We start from the raw sequence: 8,070 nt of genomic DNA on the forward strand, positions 1-8,070 counted from the left end.
ACGCGTCACCTAATTGAAATTTCCAGCAGTGGTGCACGCATGCTGGTAGCGGAGGTTGGTGGGCTTTCTTGCAGACAAACAACGCTTCTTCATTGCCAATGGAGAAAGCGTGATTGCACTTCGAACGCAATAGCGTGCTCCGTTTACTCATGGCCGCGCCTGTACACTTACCAGTATGGTGGCACAATATAAGTGCAGAACAAAAAGGAAAGCAAATCTATGCAAACTCGGCAACAGCGCACCTCACGTGTCCAGTGTCAAAGACCAACCACTTGCGAAATGCGATTTATATCCTACTCCGGAAAAGTGAAATTAATCTCACGAGAGAAAAAGCATCGACGGATCTGCATCAGAAGTTCGCTGTCTGACTCATTAGCCCTCTGTAGACTCACCCAGCGTGTGTGCTAATTTGAGAATATGTCCCCCCATTGTCGTGCTAAAGACGCGTTACAAAAAGTTTTGCGACACGTGTCCGAGTGATTCAATGTTCTGCTGGCCTCTGCCCTTCACGTTCTACGCTGCATATTCGGTTGTATTCACTTTACTCTACATATCATCACCCCCGCCCCCCATTAATTTACATATCTTGCCGCTTAGGCCAAATTACCAACCTTTGCCAGCAAATGTTTTATTGTCATCATTATTGTACTTAAAATGCGTTCTTTCTTTGATACTCTCACACCTACGAGCATGCGCAAAGAGCGGTATGCAAGACAGCGTGTACGAGTGTTATTTGAAGCATTCTATATTCCACTTACGATCCTGTCGCATTCACGATGCGACATATATGCTGAAGACCAATTAGAGCTTCGAAACAACGTTGAAATAGACAAGGATAAAGGAAAAAGTTCAGCATAATTGAAAGTTAAGCTCATCATGTTAAGCTCTCACTCGTTCGCATGCCTCAGGAGAACGTTGCACAAAAGGATCTATTAGTAGCGGGAGGCTGTGATGAAGTATCAAAAGGAAGAAGAAAATAGCTCCTTCGAAAGTCGCAAGACCATCGTCATAGGAGATAAGCACGGCTGAAAATAATTTCTTGCAAGAATAGCAGGAAGGCTGTAACTGAAGGCAGTAGCTTTTCTGATTTGTCTTGAGAGCTGTCAGCGAGACATGAAATATCTAACTTCCTAAAACATCGCTGAACACAGTATATATGTCGAGCCGTTGTTCCTGAGCCATGTTTCATTTTTAATGTTCTCAACAACAAGCAAATCTGAAAATGGTAGACCCTTCGCGCTTTTGGAAAAAGTTGCTGCCAGGCGCTTGACGAAACCAAATGGTGGAGTATACCGCGGGAGGATGAATTTTATTTAGCTGTCCCTGGGTCACTAAGACGGCCTGAAGAGGGAAAGAAGAGATGATATAGAAGGGTTCAAAAAGGCGTAGCTGGGTTGACACAGAAGCAGATGAACATTAACGGGTGCAGCCTTGAAATGCTTGTATTTCTAAGTTTTAAGGGACTCGCCTGTAGTGATAATGCTTTTTGAGGCTCTGTTCCGCGATGATTAAGGAGGTAGCAGCCATCCACAAATTATTTTTCTCTCTGTGATATGTCCACGGAGCCTTGGCGAATTCACGAGCCACGCGTATGGCTAAATTCAAGCGTTTTCCCCCCATAAGGCCCTAGCCGGAAAAGGAATAAACATACATAATGCAGGAGAGCGGCGGACGGTATGCGTATCAATGCAATCAATTTTTTATGGAATTTCTGTTTCACAAAAGACACCTCAGACTAATTGCAAAACAAAGAAACGCTCATGTCCCACCAGAAAAAAAAGAAAAACAAGTAATAGATCATAACATAAGAAAAAGAAAACAAGAGGCTTTACCTTCCCAAAGTATAAGCTGTGTGTCTTCTAAAGGGAGCCACACGAGTGAAACATCGAAGTTCATCTGATATAATAGTGCCGTCGTTGATCCATGGCTATAACCAACACTGCACCGCGCATTAACGCGATATCGTTAATGGTACAGTTCAGCGACAACCTCGGCGTCGTCGGCTTGTCAAAGAAAGCAAGAGGTATGACCTTCTGACGTCGTCACAACCTGCCCACCCTGGCAGTGCAGGGCAGTTGTCGAAGTCCAACGTGGCAGGTGACAGTTCATTTAATGATTGACTGCGAGAGGTTGCTCAGGAGGGGCAGCCTGGGTCTCACAAGCCCTACGGGCGGCTGTATTTGAAACAACCACTTGAGGGGGAGTAGCGCATCGCTTGACTGTTGCACCACTGCGCCAGGAGTGGTGTGAGGACTCCCAGGGTTTCTATGAATGTAAAATAGAAAATGACTCATTGCGCATATATGGGCATGTACGCAGAACCTAGGCGACGGAGAAGGAGTACATGCGCGGGAGAAATCTCAAATGCTATCGCATTGTACTGTTAAAGGTAAGCAAACCGCTATGTGATAGCGAAAGAAAGAACAGTGTCTGTCTGCGACGTGATAAGCAAAGAGGACCCCCTACCACTGAAGGAACCCAATAACACTATCGCGTCATACCATAAAGACGGAGCTTAAGTGTCTCCTCAAGTTTTTTTCAGGAGTGCCATTAGACATATCCTCCACTGAAGCCACCAACCCCTCCTGTGAAACCGCTGTGCAATGGCGTTTCAAGAATGAAAAAAATAGGCAAATACCAAGCGCGGAGGAAAGTACATTTTGTTTTGCTTCGAGAACGGAGGGGTAACAAATAAGTAATGCTTCATACCCCAAAAAGTTAATTTTCGGGAAAACTTACATCAATATATTCACCAGTATTTTGTGACAGTGAACACGTTAATTGTTCTACTCTGCCTTTAGTTTACATTCACTTATAATCAGAATTGTCTTCACCATCATAGCAGCATTACCTAGTTCAACACCTCGACAGCGACATTTTTCTTTCGCTGAAAGAAAGAACACGAACCTCACGAGAATACAGTCACAAGGGAGAAAATGAAGCACATAGTGTACGCTGCTTGCGCAAAACTTTTCCCCCGAGAAAACAAAAAATAATCCTGCGACATAAACAACAGCAACATCTAGAAAAAAAAGTAAGCCAAACAGAATTTCGCAGCCCCCGTGAACACACCGAGATAATCGTTCATCATTATTCAGTCTGCTTTTCCAGTACCTTGCATAATTTTTGCGATGACTATTTCTGACAATTCATTGTGTCACAGAACAGGTGCCTTATTTTTGTCGGATATCAGTAATTTATCCACAGATTGACAGATACGCAAAGCATACAAATCCCTTCCTTGCACTGTGTACACAGGGCCACAGGTCGGCCTAAGGGAGCCCCATTGTCTTTTATGTTCAACCGTTTACTGACCCAAACGTTCTGTATTGCGTAGTCAAGAAAAAATTATTTCCAATACCTACTTTCAGAGCATACATTACGAAATAAGTGTTGTTGTTGTTGTTGTTATCGTCCTTAAGTGAGCAGCGTCACTGAGTTTCTTCTTTCTCATCTTCCTAATGCACGTAGGAAGGTAAAGCCTTGCTTTTTAAGAATTTCTGACCCCACTCTTTCTCGCCGTTGATTTCAAATGAATCCGAACAATCTGGATCAAAGTCGGGACTCTTGGTCGGAGATGAATAGTTGTGGGTGTTGTAGCTATTCTCTATTTTCATTATGAGCATCATCAGCCATTAGCTATTTCACTCGTGTGGGTACAGTGCCCATTTATAAGTCCTACAAGAGCTTTGAGCTGTAGACAGATCCTGGATATCGTCACAGCTTTCCGCTTCACTCCAAAAATCGTTTCTGCATCGAAAATTTATGTACCAGTACTTTCTTACAAAGTGCTGGTTTCTTTCTTATACATTCTTAGAAAGTATTACCAGTAATACTTTCTTTGTCCCGTGTGCAAAACTGGCTAGTTGAGGTAAGAACAGCGTTTTACATCGCATTTATGGAAAGGAGAAAACTATGTCTCATGTGTGGCCATGGTCTGCTAACTAAACAAATTTTGGAGGCCAAGTTTTGCTTCTGGATATCTGTCACATTAAGCTAAATACAGAGTGAAAACTCTTCTCAAAATGGCCGTTAACTATCCGGGTCGTTCACCAACTGTCTTCAAGTGAAATGAATATACGCTGCAGGAGGCAATGTCATAAGCCAAACAGTTGTGCTCTCATGAATGACCCTTTTGTGCAAGACAGGCTTTAGAGAAAGGTCAAGACCGTGCGTTATAAAACCAAAAAGCACAGCGGCAAAGCAAGTTCAGCAGAGGCACGCCATGCACATAAAAGCGCCGCCGTTGAAATACGTCGATAACATTGGGCACTCATTTCTACACGTAGTGCTCGGTGGTCCGACTGCAGGCATTTAACCTCGCTCGCTAGTTTAATCTTTACGGCATGCTTAAATATCTTTGCTTTCACCTCGAAAAAAGTACAGCCGAGTGCGTTTCAAATAAGGGTTTCTAAAGCTTATTGAAGATTCTTGAAAAAAAAAACTAAAATTCACTGTTTTCGAAAACCCATGGTTAATCTTTCAGTCACATCTAAAATTCATCTCATCTCTTCGCGTGGCAGTTTAAGTAATTAACGTAGTATTTTGATCTTCTAGTTTCTTAATGAATTTATTTTGTCACACTTTGTCTGCCGATGTGTTCTGGGGTACGCCACGGTTGAAACAATCAAGAGACAATTTGGAATTCTTTTCAAAAGGACGGTTGGCATGTTTTGTCCGATTGCAACGTACGAATCAAAGGAATTTGAACAGAATTAGTCTGTATACTAAACGTGTATAACCTAAAGTTACTTTTGTCGAAACATGTGCGCTGTTCCGCAGAAATATTTCTAAGAATTAATTCCCATATTGCATCAGCAGAGCTCGCATATTGCCTCAGATACGTTAGTGCTTTCCTAACAAAGAGCACTTCTGTCTTTACCCTCTCCTTACCATCTGCGTAGTGTGTGGTCTATTTCATTTCATTTATTTCATTTATTTTCTCCTTAAGGGCCCGAGGGCATTCCATAAGGGGGAGGCGAATTAACATGATGTAAAAAAATCTTGAACGTGGAAAAATGTGAAGAGCAAAATACAAAATACAATTAAGTCAAGCAAAAACAAAAGCAAGAAAAAAATACAGTAAAAAATGCAGACATACATCTAAGTCAAATAACAGCAACCAAGCAAGCGGAAGAGAAACAAAATTACGCTAAGGCGCAGAAATGCAACTAAACTAAGTAACAAAAGAGTACAAAGGGGACAGTCTATTCAGGATGGCTGAAGTTTTAGCTTATTACGGATTTGTTTTCTGTCTGTGCATTCGGCTATGTTTTCGGGTAAGGAATTCCATAAGACTATTGCATGAGGGAAAAATGAGCTACTCATTGCAAGGGTGCGGGTGCAAATTCGTGCTAGAGACTGGCTGTGGCTTAAACGGGAAGATCTTCGTAGTGGTGTTGTTAGTAGCTCATGTCTGGACCGTGGGTGATAATAGAATGCGTGAAGAAAGCACAAACGAGATATGATGCGGCGTGATGCGAGGGACGGCAAGTCGAGGTCTCTTTTCATTGAGGTGACGCTGGAATTTCTTGAGTAGTTCGAGGTGATAAATCGTGCTGCACGGTTTTGAATGGCTTCGAGGTTAGTGGCGAGGTATGATTGTGACGGGTTCCAGATGGCTGATGCGTATTCAAGCTTTGGTCTGACGAATGTGAGATATGCTAGCTTTTTAATGTCTGAGGATGAGTCGGATAGACTACGCCGCATGTAGCCAAGGACGCGTGAGGCTTCGGAGCAAATGGTTTCAATATGTGTTATCCATGATAGCGATGGTGTCATGTGCAGGCCAAGATATTTGTATGATGATGTGTAGGCAACGGGTGTAGAGTTGAGGTAGTAGGTAGTCTTAATCTGGTTGCGAAGGCGGGAAAATGTCATGACTTTACATTTAGTCGTGTTTAAAGGCATGATCCATGTTTCACACCAAAGTGAGATAGCGTTTAGGTCTTGTTGGAGGGTGCACGTGTCGTCTTGGTTAGTTATGGCGCGGTATACGATGCAATCATCGGCGAACAATCTCAGTTTAGATTTAATGTTGGAGGGCAGGTCATTGATGTAAATTAGGAACAGTAATGGGGACAACACGGCGCCCTGAGGAACACCGGATGTTACGCTCGAGAGAGGAGATGTGTAATTGTTAGCACATGTGCACTGAACACGTCCTTTCAAGTAGTGTTCTGTCCATGATAACAGTTTTTGTGTTAAACCAAGGCCGGACAATTTTAGCAACAAGTGATTATGAGGGACACGATCAAACGCCTTCGAAAAATCTAAAAAGATGGAATCGATCTGGTAATGGTCATCCATGTACTGCAATAGATCATGAGTAAATTCGGCTAGTTGCGTTTCACATGAATATAGTTTCCTGAAACCATGCTGTTGTGGATAGAAGAAGTTAATTGATTCAAGGTGTGCCATAAGGTTAGATGCTATAATATGTTCAAAGAGTTTTGAAGGAATACTAGTCAGGGATATTGGGCGATAGTTAAATGGGCTTGAACGGTCACCTGATTTAAAAACCGGTATTATTCGGGCTTTTTTCCAGTCGTCAGGTATGTTCCCAGTGTCCAGTGATTGAGAAAAGATTAGGCAGAGTGTGCGGCTCGACAATGATGCAGTGTTTTTTAACAATTTGCTGTTGATTTCGTCGCAGCCACCTGATACTGACAGCGGAAGTGAGCTAATGAGGTTTGATATGCCCTGTGCATTAATTTCTATATCTGTCATGGAGTGTGAACGAATGATAGGTGTGTGATTGACAGGGGTGATGTTAGCGGGCGTGAAAACAGAAACGGAGTAGTCGTTTAGTGCGGTTGCGCATTTCTCAGGGTCAATAGTGTCGCCACCGGGATCTGCGAGTTCGATTTGGCTAGGACGGGATTTGTTCGATAGAAGACGCCAGAATTTGTTCGGGTTGGATCTCAGAATTAAAAGCAAGTCAGATGTTTGGAATTTCTTCTTAGCCTCAGCTAGCTCCTTTAGGTACTGTTCTACGCATAAGTGGTACCGGTTCCATTTTTCAGGATTGTTGCTCTCCTTTGCAGTCCTGTAAAGTCGTTTTTTTCGATTTAGTAGTGATTTGAGGCGGTTATTAAACCAGGGGTTGTTATTGTCAGATTTTACGAGAATTGTAGGAATATATTGTTTTTTTTTAAGTTGACTAATGTGTTCTTAAACAACTCCCAATTAGCATTTACCGTGCGAGTTAGATAAGAACTGTGGAAAGTTTCCAAAAACTCATCAAGTCTGTGATTAATGCTTTCAAAGTTTGCTCTTTTGTAATCCGTGATTAGTTTTCTTGCGGGTGATCGCTTTTTGATAGCTAATGAAATGGTAATGTGAAGCAGGTTGTGATCGCTGATACCGGGCAGGAGTTTTATACATGTTACACTATCGGGGGATGACGTGAGCAGGAGGTCTAGAGTGTTATCGCCTCTAGTAGGCCATGATACCATTTGCTGGAGGTAATGATCTAGCACTAGGTCGATAAATTGTCTGGAGTCGGCTGACGAACCATTTGAGGTAGACATGAGAGACCAGTTGATGTTAGGGTAATTGAAGTCGCCTAACAAAAAGATAGGTATGCCAGGAAATGTATTTTCAATATCGCTTAGGGCCTGATCTAAGAGATCACAGAAGGATGGGATGAAATCAGGTGGCCGATAACATATGCCAAAGATTGCCTTGGGAGGCGCATTGCCGATACGTATCCATGTAAGTTCTAAGTTTGCGTCATGACATATGAGTGAAGATGATAAGCAATTTTTCACTGCCACGAGAACTCCCCCTCCCCTCCGATAGTTCCTATCTCGTCGGTATAATGTGTAATTTGTGTTATAAGAAAAAACTTCATTGTCACTTATGTTGTCGTTCAGCCAGGTTTCTGTTAAAAGTAGGATGTCAGCGTCAATATCTTCAACGAAGCTGAGCAGCTGATTTCGCTTAGGTATGATGCTGCGTGTGTTGGTGAATGCGATGTTAAGACTTGTGCATGACGGTGGTTGGTGCCGGGATGGTAATACGGGAAGTCGAACTGATCGTCAATTATTGATATGCGAAGCAGTATCG

This window comes from Amblyomma mixtum, chromosome 3 (assembly GCF_055824585.1).
Source record: "Amblyomma mixtum isolate Tamu chromosome 3, ASM5582458v1, whole genome shotgun sequence".
Taxonomy (NCBI): domain Eukaryota; kingdom Metazoa; phylum Arthropoda; class Arachnida; order Ixodida; family Ixodidae; genus Amblyomma; species Amblyomma mixtum.